The sequence below is a fragment of the Phaenicophaeus curvirostris genome, chromosome 20 (assembly GCF_032191515.1).
Source record: "Phaenicophaeus curvirostris isolate KB17595 chromosome 20, BPBGC_Pcur_1.0, whole genome shotgun sequence".
Classification (NCBI taxonomy): Eukaryota; Metazoa; Chordata; class Aves; order Cuculiformes; family Cuculidae; genus Phaenicophaeus; species Phaenicophaeus curvirostris.
The window spans coordinates 9,136,066-9,142,615 of record NC_091411.1 but is presented as its reverse complement, the minus strand read 5'-3'; positions in this window follow the sequence as shown (position 1 = coordinate 9,142,615).

Sequence of the window (6,550 nt, the reverse complement as noted above, 5' to 3'; positions counted from 1 at the left end):
TGCGGGAGATCCGCCCCGGGCTTCGCTCCCAGCGGAGCGGGGAGAAGGGAAAAAGCCCCTCGGGGTCGGGAAGGGCCGTACCTGAAAGCGGCGGGGCCGGGCTGGGGTGATGGATGATGCTCCGGAGCCGGGCAGGGGGATGGATGCTGCGGGGCTGGGCGGTGGGAGCGGCGGCGGCGGCGGCTCGGATGGAGCAGCGGCAGCCCCAGACGCTCCCTCCCCTCCTTCTCCCTCTCTCCGACTTCAAAGGGCAGCCAAAAGCGCCGGGGCTTCCAGCGAGGAGGAGCCGCCGCGGTGCCTCCCCCCGAGCCCGAGCCGGCAGCTCTTATAGCGGCGGGGGAGGATGAAGGGGGGAGATGGGGAGGATGAGGAGAGGAGAGGGGGAGGGAGAGGGGCGGAATTCACACCTCTCGGCCCGGGGTGCCCCCACCCCGGTTAACCCCTCGCCTCCCCCGGCGCCAGACGGTTTCCTGCGGCGAAAGTGGGAGGAGAGGGCGAGGACAGGCGGGGGGAGCCCCGCAAATGTGAATTCCCAACATCTTCTGCCCCGCACGGGCACCCCCGGGCTCGGGGGGTGGGGTGGGGGGGCCTACCTGCTGCCCCCAGCCCTCCTACCCATCCCTGGCTCCGAGAGAGGTGACCTGAATGCTCCTGGTACCCCCCGGGTACCTCGGGGGCGCATCTTGCATCTGGAAGGGGAAGTGGGGGGGGGATGGATACCGTTTGTTAGGGGTTTAATTGCACCGTCTGCTGGAAAATCAAACGAATCCCTGTGATCCTGTGCTTTTGGTGTCATTTGCTAAGGCTCCGCAGCAGCCATGCTGCTGGAAACAGTTTTTTGCCAGGCAGGAGAGCAGTGATGGTGAGAAAATGGGCTTGGTGAGCATGAAGAGCTGGTTTGGATGGGAACAGGGACCCTGGGTCAGGGGCTCTTGTATCTGATCTGTGCATGTGAGAGAGAGAGAAAAGCCTGCAGCATAAACGACACAGTCTATGTAACCTTTATACGATATAAGTTGTCTGTTCTCTGTGGTCGTTGCGTGTAAAATGTGGTCGAGGCACCTCACCTACATGGTGACACACGTTCCCTATCACACCCTCCCTATCACACAAAAGGGAAAAAAAGGAAGACCTGGTGATTACAGGCCAGTCGCACCTCTGTGCCCAGCAGACACGGAGCAGATCCTCGTGGAAGCTGTGCTAAGGCACGTGGAAAATAAGGAGGTGACTGGTGAGAGCCAAAATAGCTTCACTAAGAGCAAACCGTGCCTGACAAAGTTGGTGACCTTCTATGATGGGTTATAGCATTGGTGGATGAGGACAAGGGATAATGGCTTTAAATAGAAAGAGGGGAGATTCAGATTAGATAAAAGGAAAAAATACGTCACTATAAAGGTGGGGAGGCCCTGGCCCAGGTTGTCCAGAGCAGTGGTGGCTGCCCCATCCCTGGAGGGGTTCAAGGCCAGGTTGGATGGGGCTTGGAGCCCCTGATCCCGTGAGAGGTGTCCCTGCCCGTGACAGCGTGTTGAACTGGATGGGCTTTAAGGTCCCTTCTGTCCCAAACTGTTCTTTGATTCTATGATCCCAGCAGCTTTGAGCAGCACACCTGAATGATGTCCTTCATCACACCATAGATGCTTCAGCTCACGCCTTTTCTCCTTCCCTGCCAGACCTGCCCTGCACAGGGCAAAACCAGTCCTCCCAGCAGGGCCCCACACGCTGGGTCTGCACTCAAGGCAATCATTAGTGTTTATCCTGGTTGTCGCCACCAGCGGCTCCGGGCCCTTGGTGGCAACATTCAGCCCCATAACCCTTTGCACTGGGCCAGGAGCTCACATCTGCAGCACCTTGGGCTGTGCTCCCACCATGGGGCATGGATCCCTTCACAGCGCTCAGCACTCTGCAGGAATCATAGAATCATAGATTCACCAGGATGGAAAAGACCCATCGGATCATCGAGTCCAACCATTCCTATCAAACACTAAACCACGTCCCTCAGTGCCTCGTCCACCCGTCCCTTAAACCCCTCCAGGGAAGGTGACTCAACCCCCTCCCTGGGCAGCCTCTGCCAGGGACCAATGACCCTTTCCGTGAAAATTTTTTTCCTAATGTTCAGCCTGAACCTCCCCTGGTGGAGCTTGAGGCCATTCCCTCTCATCCTGTCCCCTGTCCCTTGGGAGAAGAGCCCAGCTCCCTCCTCTCCACAACCTCCTTTCAGGTAGTTGTAGAGAGCAATGAGGTCTCCCCTCAGCCTCCTCTTCTCCAGGCTAAGCACCCCCAGCTCTCTCAGCTGTTCCTCATATCATTGCGGGCCCACAGGGTTGTTAATTTGGACCCAGTCCTGCCAGGGATGGCTTTGTGAGGCTGAGCGGAGAATCCATCCCAAAAAATTTACATGGGAAATGAAGTCTCCTTTTCTGTTTGGCTAAATGTCTGCCAGCCTGTTTTAATTTACCCAGCTAGGTTGATTTGCAACTTTCAATTTTCCATCGGCTGGCTGTGACCAGGACACTGGGAAAATTTAGCACTTGAGTTCACCCAACTTCTGCATTTCAAAATATCCCAGCTCGAGACACACAGGAGAAAACCCTTTCCGTTTTGGAACAACCAGGAGGGAAAAGTCTGAACACGAGAGGTTTTAAAAGCACGAAGACATTTCACATTGAAAACTCCAGAGCAGCCTGGATCCCTGCGAGCCCCAGCATCCCCGCAGCGCTCCCACCAGCCCCGGGGTTTGGGAGGAGGCTGCACCCTGGGAGACCCCATCCTTGGGTGACCCCGCACCCCATCCTGCTCCAGGGATGCCCCAGGACTGAGGAGCATCAGGGGGAGGAAAGAAGGATGGTTGGGGAAGGCTGTCCCTGAGGCAAGCGCCGGGGGAGCCGGCAGCAGGCGAGACACACTCGGTCTCTGCTCTTCACCAAAAGTTCATCAAAGCCAAAGGATTTTTTTTTTTTATTTTGATTTTTTTTTTTTTTATGAAACAGTTGAGATGACTCAGCGGTTTCTGACGCAATCCCCATTTCATCGGAAAATTCCTAACCAGCTCCTAGTGGCAACTGATTGCTCCCATAAATCACGCAGTGTTATCCCTGGCTGCAGCAGCGGGGCTTGCGCAGCCCCGGCCCGTCCTCATGAAATCAGCAGGAGCGATGCCATAGCAAAAACAGCCCTGAAAACAATATGCATGGGAGAGCAGATCCAAACCATGAGCTTCTGTCCAAACCCCATGGGTCCAGTACTCTGGACCAGCCCCTGGTCCCACCACCCCAAGCCCCCAGGACCAGTGCAGTCCCCAAAGCCCCTGGTGCTGTGAGTGCTGCTGCCGAGGCTGCCGACAGGTACGGCATTAATCACAGATGGCCAGGCTCAGACGACAGCGTTTTTTATCTCTTAGTTTTTGGCACAAGCGTTAGAAATGACTTGCAGATGTTATTTACTGCTTTTGGGCTCGGGGTAAATTGAGACAAGATGCACCTGCATGGACAGTGAGAGGCTTTCCCACCCAAGAACGGTCGCTAACAGCTCATATCGGACTTGCCCAGGGAAATTTAGGATTTGGGGAAGGGTCCCTGAGCCAGCCATGCATCTCACACTTCAGCCAGGCAGCCCAGCGGTCCTGGCACTGCACATTCAGCTCTGAGCATCGCACGAGGAGTCTCAGAGCTGCTGGCGCAATGCCCATCCCTGCAATGGCCTCTTACCTCACCGGCCACCCCAAAAGAATCACGGCAGCCATCCCAGCAGGCAGCTGCCAGGCTTTCCATCCAAAACCAGTGCCGTGCATAATTCAGAGCGCAAATAAAAGGAGCGACAGACACTCCAAAATAACCTCTTCCAGCCGGGAGAGAGTTGCCGGCGACTGGCTGCTGGTTTGGCCGGAGAAATGCCTGCAGAGGAAAGGAGTTTCCTTGGCTGAAATGAGTTCAACAAAGTGCTGGGCTGGGCACTGTCTCTGCGTAGCAGGAGCTGGGGCTTTAAGCCAAGGGGAGGCACTCTGCATCTTGCAGAATCAGGCCCTCTCTCACCCTGAGAAGAGTGGGGGGTTGTCCCTTTGCCTGAGCAGCCGTTGCTGCAGTAGAAGAACCTCCATCCTTGATATGGAGCAAAGAATCATAGAATCACCAGGTTGGAAAAGACCCATCAGATCATCGAGTCCAACCATTCCTATCAAACACTAAACCATGTCCCTCAGCGCCTCATCCACCCGTCCCTTAAACACCTCCAGGGAAGGTGAATCAACCCCCTCCCTGGGCAGCCTCTGCCAGTGCCCAATGACCCTTTCTGGGAAAAATTTTTTCCTAATGTCCAGCCTGAACCTCCCCTGGAGGAGCTTGAGGCCATTGCCTCTCGTCCTCCCCTGTCCCTTGGGAGAAGAGCCCAGCTCCCTCCTCTCCACAACCTCCTTTCAGGTAGTTGTAGAGAGCAATGAGGTCTCCCCTCAGCCTCCTCTTCTCCAGGCCAAGCACCCCCAGCCACTCCTCATAAGGCCTGTAAGCTCTGATCCAGGCACAAGCTATCGACCGTGTAGCTGTGGCCCCCATCACCGGGCACCTTCCCATCCCAACTCAAGCACCAGCCCTCTAAACTGCTGAAGCTGAGCCCTGCATCTGCCAGGCCCCAAGCCCAGTCCTAGAGCAGGTTCTCCATGAACAGTGTAATGCAAGACCTGCTCTCAGTGAACCAGAGCCATGGACCAGCCCGGCCATGAGCTGCAGCATTCTAGCACCACTTTCCCAGAAAAATTAGCCCTTTCCTGGCTCAGCCCTCATGACAGCGTGGCAGACAGGATGGCTCTGTCATAGCCACCAGAATGCCTGATCGGGTCCAGGAGAAACAGTCTGGAGGAGGAACAGCGGAATGGTCTGGAGTTTGTTGGCCCAGGACCCCCCAGCAGCTTCACCTTCGCTCGAGGGCAAGATGACTAAACACATTTCTTCTTTTCTGAGACTGCCTACAGAAGGGGCCGTTTGCTCAACATTTCTGCACAGCCGCACACATTATTTCCAGGCATTCCCAGCATGGAGTAGGCAGATTTAAACCAGCCGTGGAGTGGGAGAGGGCCCTGCGTGGCTGGGACATCGCCAGGGGGATCAAAACGTGGCAAAGCCCCTGAAAAAGTCCCTGGCAGCCAGCCCTACCTTCTTCTCAAGAGTCATCTCTATGGTCTACCACTAAGTAACTAAAACAAGCACAAGGAGACCAAAGAAATTGTCCTTAAGAGAGAGTCGCAGTCCCTTGCTGAGTGACCTACGGCGCAGTGTTGGGCAAGGCGCTTCGTCTCTGCTTGCCTCCACCCAACGTGGAGAGCAGTGATTTGTAGCAAATTAGCGTGAGGGTTTCATCCATGGAGATTTGCAGAATGTTAAGTCAAAGCGAAGAAGCCAAAGCCACCAAGCTGCTCTCACCATCAGATTCCGATTAAAGAAATACCTCTGGGCAGTTTGAAAGCCACAAGTGACCACAGCGACCCCAGGTACGGTCGTGGCCGTAGAGTTTCAAAGACTTTAAAAGCCTCTTTTTTCTTTGCAGATTTCTTTCACTTCAGTTTTACCTGTCCCCAAAGAGTACACGTTCCTGGAGCTTCCAGACAAGTGAGGCTTGCTTTGAAATCCTAGCTGCGCAATGATTAATAAAAAAGAAGTACAAAGCCTTTTCTTCTAATGGAATGAGCCTCGGACAGAAGTTGTGCAGTGCTGTGCTGAGGGACATCAGCTATGCAGCACTGCCAACCACAGGCATCCAAAAATCATGAGTCAGACGCCCCAAAACCTTAAGACTGGTTTCATTCCCTTCTGAATTTTGAGCCTTGAAGCATCACAACTTCAAGCTTTTCTCTTTGCAAAATGCCATTTTTTTTTTGACCAACAAGGCAAGAGCTGAGACCTTCACATCATTACTGGGCTCCAGGAGTTGTGACTGTAAAAAATAAACTCATTAAACACCATGAAACAAGCAGTAAACCCCTGCAGTACCTCCCCAAATTTAGCAGCAGGATGGCCACCCCGAGCAGCCAGGAGAACCCGAAGGGTACGAGCAATGGAAACCTGGTGATGAGAAATGAAATGTCCTCACCATTCAAGGTGAGATGCTTATAATAAGCCATGGCAGGGTAGAGGAGAAGGGAAGAGTGAAAAAATCCCTAAGGAAAAAAGGATACCAGCAGGAAATATGCATAATAGGTTTATTCAACAGGGAGATGGGAAGAGGGAGTTTTTTTAAGGGCAAGCATTCAGATAAAGCTGTCTAAAATGGAGCCATACGGAGAATGGATATTTTAAGTGGCAATTTATTCCACTAATAAAAAAAAAGAAGGATGCAGGTGGTTTGGCAGGGCTGGGACGGGAGCGGGTGAGAGCCGCGGTTGATCAGAGCTGGATTTGCAGCGCTGGCCACGCGAGGGGCTCAGGCACAGCTGGTGGCTCTGTGTTTATTGGGCTCCTGGTCCCTCGTGCCAGGGCCTCCATATGGATTTCAGCTATCCAGAAAGCGCTATCACACCAGGGTAGTGCCAGGGCTCTGATCACAGGCTGCGGTAGGTTATAAGAGG